Source organism: Anopheles stephensi, chromosome 3 (genome assembly GCF_013141755.1).
Source record: "Anopheles stephensi strain Indian chromosome 3, UCI_ANSTEP_V1.0, whole genome shotgun sequence".
NCBI classification, from domain to species: Eukaryota; Metazoa; Arthropoda; class Insecta; order Diptera; family Culicidae; genus Anopheles; species Anopheles stephensi.
Genome location: NC_050203.1, coordinates 56,931,100 through 56,939,032, shown reverse-complemented (window position 1 = coordinate 56,939,032; position 7,933 = coordinate 56,931,100).

Here is a 7,933-nt window from a genome sequence, read left to right as displayed (position 1 = left end):
TGCATCGCGCAGGATCGTCCAGTCGTTTCCTTCATTCCGATATTGCTTCCCAAATGCGTTTTTCGAGAGCGTTTTTGTTCCGTCTTCGGTCTGCCCCTTTTTTTCGCGGGTGGCAGAAATCAATTTTGCGGAATCTCAATTTGTCACTCTGATTAGTGTGCGAACCCATTAAAGTCTCAATTTTCAAACAAAAAAAAAAGACAGACGCCGTGTTCCGCCGTCACGCCGAAACGTTCCGGACCACACTACCGGACCGGCAGACCGGTCTTCCCTCGGGGGGATTCAACACAACCCGAATGGATGCGTTTTTTTTATGCGCTCTTTCGGCTTTTCGGTCAACAAATATGAAACTGTCACCGGGTGGGATCGGTTCGAATGGCGTGTCCCCAGGTCGCAACGCCACCGATCCGTGTAATCGAAATCGTTCGGTCGGGTTGCTGTGGCGCTGCGGGTTGCTACCGAACCCCGTCCTGTTTCTGCTAATGGGAAGAAACTGCAGTCGATTAATTTATGCTAATTTAAATGACGGGCAACCGATTCCGGAATGACATTTTGCGGTGGAAGTGGTGAGCCTTTTGCTTTCAGTGGTCTTTTTGTTTGCGCTTCATTTGCGGTGTGTTTGTCGCACAACGGTCGGAAGGATGTGAGAGTCTGGAAGGGAAAAGGAAAGAAGGAAACATAAAAACCTCATCATCAACATTCTTGTAAGGATTGTCTCTCTATCGGACGTGTGACAACCTTATTCCAAAGTGGTAGAAGACAGTGGGTCGATTAGGGTTATCCTACTTCGGTAGGACATATCTGATCGAAATCCTTATTGATGGTCCTTGCCTTACTAGCAGCAACAATTTAGAACTATACTTAAATGTACCTCCTCCTTAAATCCTTCAACCGCATGCATATTATTATTTAAATTCTTAAGCCAAAATCAAAAAGCCTTTCCCACACTCTCACCCCGCTGCCGGCTGACCCGGTTACGCTGCCACGCTTCTGGTGCGAAGACAGATTTCGCCATTTAACTTGAGCTAAACGTTTTAAAGTGCCTATTAATCATTTCGCTCCAAAGGCCAACAGCGGTATTTGCGGCGTCAGCAATCGGCAACTCGACGTTATCAGTAGAACAACCGAAAAAAATGTGCACCAATTAAGGGAATGGCAAACTTCGGTCCTCCGGTTAAAGGTTTGCAGGATCCCACGTTAGTGCAGCGCCCGGACAGGTGAACTTCGACAAGGGTGGGTTATCGTTACTTGGGAAGGAATTAAACAAGAATGCGGGTGATAAAACTGGGAGCTGTAAGGATTAAAGCAGTATTGAAAATCGATGTATAAAATAATCATCTTTTCCAACAAACTGTAATATTATGAATTTAATGATCTTAACCATTTAACAAACCTGCCAACTGTAACTCTTTCAACGATCCTTCTTCAATTATTTTAGTTTCAATTTTTTAAATGAACAGATTGTGTTATCATCAAAATGTTTCGCGAATCGACCTCGAATATCTTCACTATCAGCAACAAAAAAAAAGGATGCGAACGTAAGAATGCAATATCAGTAGAGCCGTTTAATTGGTTTCTCTTGTATAAACACGCTTCGTAAATGGCAACGTAAGTGTACTGCGAGCAGCTCCATCCAAGATAAGATGAGCATTCCTCAAGCCAGAGAGTATTGTCACCGCTTTCCCACCGCTTACAATTCAACAAGGAATGTAACGAACGAAAAAGTTCGATTTCATTTGGTACACTTCAAGGCCAAACACGGGCTTTGTCATCGATCCGTACCGCTGGCTCTATTTCATCAGCTAAAATGGGATTAAAAAAATGACTGATAGGCCAATTCAAAACCATTCTGTCCCACGTACTGTACCACTCTTTCACAAGCCAGTAGCAGCGATCGATCGACTCGAAAGGATTACCCACAAAAATGCTGGACGATTGTGTAATGCACCGTCAGAGGTTTTGAAGGGGTTCATCACTTGACATTTACCAGCGCGCGCAAGTCTTTCGATCCCGTGTACGTGGTGCTTTCATCCCGCTCCTAATCCCAACGCTGCGAAACGGGGGTTTCTGTTCAAAATCGTCCAGGGAACTGGTTTATTTATGCTATGGAAAAGTTTGTTTTGTTTGTGGTACAGTAGTGGACAGCACAATCTTAAGAAGGAAACAAGTTTCCTTTGCCCTTCCCCTTTCTTCTCTACCGATCGAGTCGTACTTGGAGGATCAGAACGAGTGCACCGGGAACGAGCAGCCCTCGTTTCGTTAGTCGGGCCAACGTCGTAAAAACGGAAACCATTCGTTCGCTCCGACCGCTCGCTCGACCCCGGGCAATGGTATGCAGTGCTGTGCAGCCATAAGCACCCGGCGGCGGTGTGTGTGTGTGCAGGACCGGCAGCAGTATCATGGTGGTTTAATAACCCGATAAACACAGCGTGAGAGTAAAACCTTAAACAGTACTATTAGCATTTATGCAAGGGAGGCTCACGCTGGGCACGAATGATTTAATGCTTTTAATAACGTTTTGCGCCGAGCCTCAACACTTGTTTCTCCTTTTCGGTTGTCATTATAAGCTGGCCGGCGATGTGGTTCAATTTCTGGGAGGAAAAAGCAATGCAAGGACTGCGCTTTTGCACAACAATTACAGCTGTCGTTGGAGATGTTTCATTATGGAGTGATTTTGTCAGGGCTAATCTTGATTATCAGGACTCCTGAGATAGTTGATATTGAGCTCTTTTGATTAATAAAGATCGCTCAACATTCCTCAATGTCCGAACCACGAGTAAAAAACTTTGGGAGTTTTTACAGCTCAAGCACCAAAAGGACATGAGGAAAAGGTTAATGTCAAGTCACAAAAATCATCACATTAAAACGATCGCTTCATCGGCCGTACACCGATGTACGGAACCGCAGAAACCACCCGGCCGACGACAGCTCAGGTTCCAGCACGTTCGCGTCATGGTGGAATGTTTTTACGCCCGCACCGTACGATACGCTGCGAGTGTCGTTTACCAAAGGGATGGCACAACCCCGAGCGTCCAGTGCGGCGCTAACCCAGGCTAGAACGAACGCTGGAATGGGGCCCGGTCTGGAAAATGCAAAACTTCCACAGCCATCACGACTGCCTTAAGTCATTGGCTTTCCGTTCGCCTTCCCACACCAGCTTCTCGGCAGCAGAAGATGCTGCGACGGATACGAACCGAAAACGACACCGGGGGCATGTTAGTATCATATTTTATCTGCTGCCTTGATTTGGTTGCGCCCGGCGACGTGAAGTGAAGAAATATTTATTTTATGAGCGAGGATTCTCCTTCGTCAGCGTTATGCTTTCGATGCCTTTTCGTTTGCCGAGATGTGGGTCCTACCGTGGACTACGGGGACGCGTAAGGATTTTTAGCTCATAGTGAGGTTCTTCCATGAAGACTTGCTCCGTGATGAAGATTGTTCTAGGTAATCAACTATCACACTGACTCCGCCGTCGGGACGGGAGATTAAATAAGCAGCGAGCATAAAAAGCCTCACCTCATTCCTGATCGAATCGGACACAAAAACTGCGAGCATTAAATAAACAAGTAAAGGGTGCACAAAAACCTCCCTGGAAAGAGACTCCACAGACACAAACCCTTGGTCACCCTTTCCGAATCTGAACGGAAAGAAAAACCACTGAAATAGCTCACCGCGTGCGCTTATCCGTGAAATAGTTTTCTATTCTTCTAGGGCGTATCGAAGAAAATAATTCGAATTCATTCATTCCGCCACGGCTTTCCCATGAATCCAGATTTCGGGGGTCTGGACTGACCACAGCGCAGAGTCTACACTCCGGCGCTGGAACGGTGTGGCCTTTGGCAGAGCCCACGCTCTGCCCCCGATGAATGTCCGTTTAATCTCGCGGCCCCCATTGTGCGGTGCAGGCATATGCACGGTAATGGTAGTCCGTGCCGATTCTGCACTGTCACTGACGAAAATATTCATCTCCAAACCGAATGACTCTTCATTTAGCTGGACAGCAAGCGGCTCCCACAGTGGTTGAGGCGGCCTGGGAAACCGAGCGCCGTACCAGCACTTCGTCATCGAAGGCATTAAGAAAGGAATTCTTCGTGGTAGCGAGAGAGAGAGATGGAGGGAGTAAAAAACCGAGCTGACACAACCTTTACCATTTAATCGCACGCGCATGTGTGTATTTGGGAAAGATTAAAATGGAATAATTGATATATCATTACCAGGCGTTAATCCGATCAAAAGATCACCTCCACGGATGTTTGGCACGGATAGATTGGGAGTGTGATCATGATTGTTGTTCGCTCTGCGTTTGTATATACACATTTTTTGCTTGCGCTACACAATGCACAAATGGCCTGCATGCATTCGATCATTCAATCGAGGTTTAATTAAAGCATTTTTTTTGGTAAACAGGACGTAGAAAATTAAAAGATAAATAAAGGTTTCACAACACTAGCAATTTAATTTATACACAAAGGTCCTCGTGCTGGATTGGGATCGTTTTGAGGTTGTGCATGGCAGGTGTGTCATTTGGTGCTCATTCGGCGTTCATGTTGTTCATTTTGTGTCACTACGTTGCTCATATCTGGAAATTGGTTGTGCTTAGACGTTTACATGTAAAACGGACACAATAACAAAATAAAAGTGTTCATTTTCTTTATTATGAAGTTAATTCTAAAATAATTTATTGTGTTTTAAATAGTATTGTAAAACTCGGAAAAATGACATAGAAAAATTTCATTTGTATGCTACAAGGACAACATTATCAATTTGATAAGCAAATGTACAAGCAATTCCATTCAGTATTTTTTCTGTAGAACAAATAAAATTGATATTGTAAAAGAGTTTTTAATATCTATAAAGATATAAAATTTAGATTGAATATGTGATGTGCTGGGCAGTCGGTCTTCATACGGCAGGACCGGGGTTCAAAACCCATCCGGAACCTGGCTATCCAACATTATCAAGTATAGTAAGCCAGAAATGGCAGGCATGTTCTAATATTTGGAGGACGTTTGGCCAAGAAGAAAAAACAGAGCTTCGCTGAACTGTGTACTTCCAAGAAGAATAATTTTCCACAACATTTACTCATAAATTGACTTCGATTTCGTTGGTGACTTGGTTTTAACAACATTGTAGTTTTACGACTTATTGTCAGAGATAAGCAGCTAATCAGAGCCCCACAAGAAAAAGTCTTAAAACAAGCGAACTTAGTGTTCGTCGTCTACACTGCCGTGCGAGTCTTCTGTAATCCTTGAATACCGAGAAGCTATACAAATAAACGTTTAATTTAAAACAAAACCCCTGAAAACCTTCATCACTCAATAAAAAAATCAAATTTCTTGAGCTCCACATTTCAAAGCCTTTCTAAAGCCAGATATCGTGAAGTTCTAGGATGAAACAAACTATTTGACGATCATTTGACCTTAGAAAATATGTGAAGAAATTTCGAAGTAAGTTTCCTTTTCCTCTAGTACCCAATCAGCCCAGACATATGGCAGTGGCCATTATCGTTAGATTATACCCAGATAAAGTTGACGAGAGGCCCATAACACAATTTGAATATTATGACTAAATACAGTGTAATTGGATAGGTAAGTACCTACCTGACTAATACCACCTTTTTGGTTTGGTTTATGAAGGACAGCCTGGTTGAATTGCTAACTAATACCTAACACCTAATTAACAATTGAATAGTGGCAAACCTTACTGAGAGAAGCATTTTCTAACTAAAAATCTTATAGAACTTCGAACAATATCTCTTAAACCTTAAGTAAATTCACAAATCTAAGCTGGTATTTCTCATCACTCTGTAGATCCTATCCGCCGCTCTGACTGTCAATTGCCCTCTAGAAGAAGCTCTTCCCTTCTGCACATTGAATGACTAAGCCCACAGTTACCAAATATTATAACTGACTCTGGAAACTATTTCCACCCATTTCAGCCATTCCTTGCTTTGCTCCCTTACCAGGAACTCGCTCAGCTCGTTCTCTAAAACCCTCCACGCAGTGCACCAGAATTTCAACCACGAACGCTCCAATAGATATCGATCGGTACGGAATGTAGAATCTTCCCGCGCGTGGTATTTCTACGCCGGAACGTATGAGAAACGATCGGACAAAAGATTCCTCCCAGATCTGGACGGTCAGTACACTCCGGCACTGGACAAGAACTGCCAGAAATAACTCCCCATTACGATCGTGCGCACCGATTAAGCGCACCGTAAAGAGGAACAAAATTAAAATAAAATGTTTCACTAATTGATACCTCATTCCGAGAGCTTGGAGTCAAATTATTGCGATCTATGTGAGTTAGATAAGGTATGCAGCGTATTGTACTCGAAGCAGTAAAGTAGTTATCGTTGGAGAAAAAATACTCGGCATGATCGTATGCAGACTTAGTCCTTGATGTAGCAGTCCCTTCTAGAGATAGTTTTTTGTTCAAATTTATTCCCCTGCGCGTGACTAAAGCTGTCGACATCGATCGCTTGTTAACATTCTATGCTTACTTAATTCGGATTAAGCCCCGTTTTGTTCCGGCTTGCAGTTAACACGGCACATAATCGGTTTTGCAAGTGTTTATTTTGTTCCCGCTCGTTTGTTTTTCTACCGACCTACCTCAACGCTCCAGATTGCAGCGTTAACCCTTTGGAGGCAATTCAGGGACGCTACTTAAACCGACTCGGATAGTAAAAACAAAACAGGCTCAGCATCAGCGACAACAACAGCAGTTAACAACCCGGCACGTAGTAAATTATCCCGCACCGGTGTCACGCGGGTACGTCCTCGATCCTTTTACAGCCACTCTCGGGCGCATGAAAAGTGTCGTAGCCATTCAATTTAAATCAATTTCATACCGTCGTGTTGCGCCGGGTTTCGCTGGGTTTTTTCGTTGGCACTCGGTCGCTCTCTCACACCTCGGCGTGAAAAGGAACCGACGACGATGGGTGGCCTGCAAACACCGACAAGTGCAAAACCGCCTTTACCAGCACGCGTCTACATATTCATAGGGTTCGAACGATTATCGAGCGTACGATCGACGAAACCGAATGGTTGCTGGTGAGAAGATTCCTCCCAAACCCGAGCCACCCGCTCGAACCTTAGCACCGTGGATTAATGCATTCCACCGGGCCGGCAAGCTCGTCTCATTTCGACGGATTTGGCATGGCATTCCTTACGGATGCTGCCCGAACCGTTCACAGTCGACCGTGACATTGAAGCCGGCATGCAGCGGTTACGATTAATTTAAATAAACCGTACCGCTCGTCCCTCACACATCGATCGCTCCTTATATTGAGCGCAACATACAGGCGCTCGGGTGAGGAAAATTGTCGCGTCAACCAGTGCACCGTTGCTGACGAGCTCGTGCTGACATCGAATACACACTCCAAAGGACAACCTTCACCGAATGATAAAACCCATTGCCCATTGCTCCGTTTTGGAATGCGACACCGGTCGCGATGCGGAAAACAGGGTGTTAATCCACCGGGGAGTGTGTGTTCGTGTGTGTGTGTGTGTGGCGAACCATTGTTCGTACATTCCTTTTTCTGGCCTCGGGCTGGAAAAGGAACTGCAACTGGCGAATAGTCAATCTGTGCATCTGCTATCAAACTGAGGAGCCGTATAATCCACCACGCTTGCCAAAAACGGAATAGATTTGCCGTGCCCGAGGCCACCCCAGACCACTGGGGCCGGTGGTTCGCGTAATGACGATGAGCAATTTCCTCCCTGACACGATGACGCAATTTAGAGCCGACAATGAGCTACAAATGTCATGAGTAATCCATCCAAATGTGTGATTGCCGTTCTGAGGTATCACAGGGGTTTATTTCGAACTAATATTAAATTCTGTAAAAGTTTACGAACATCTTATTTATTTTATACAAATTATTGTTTGATGCTCACTAAGCGCAGGACTGAATATCTTACTACATCTCTGA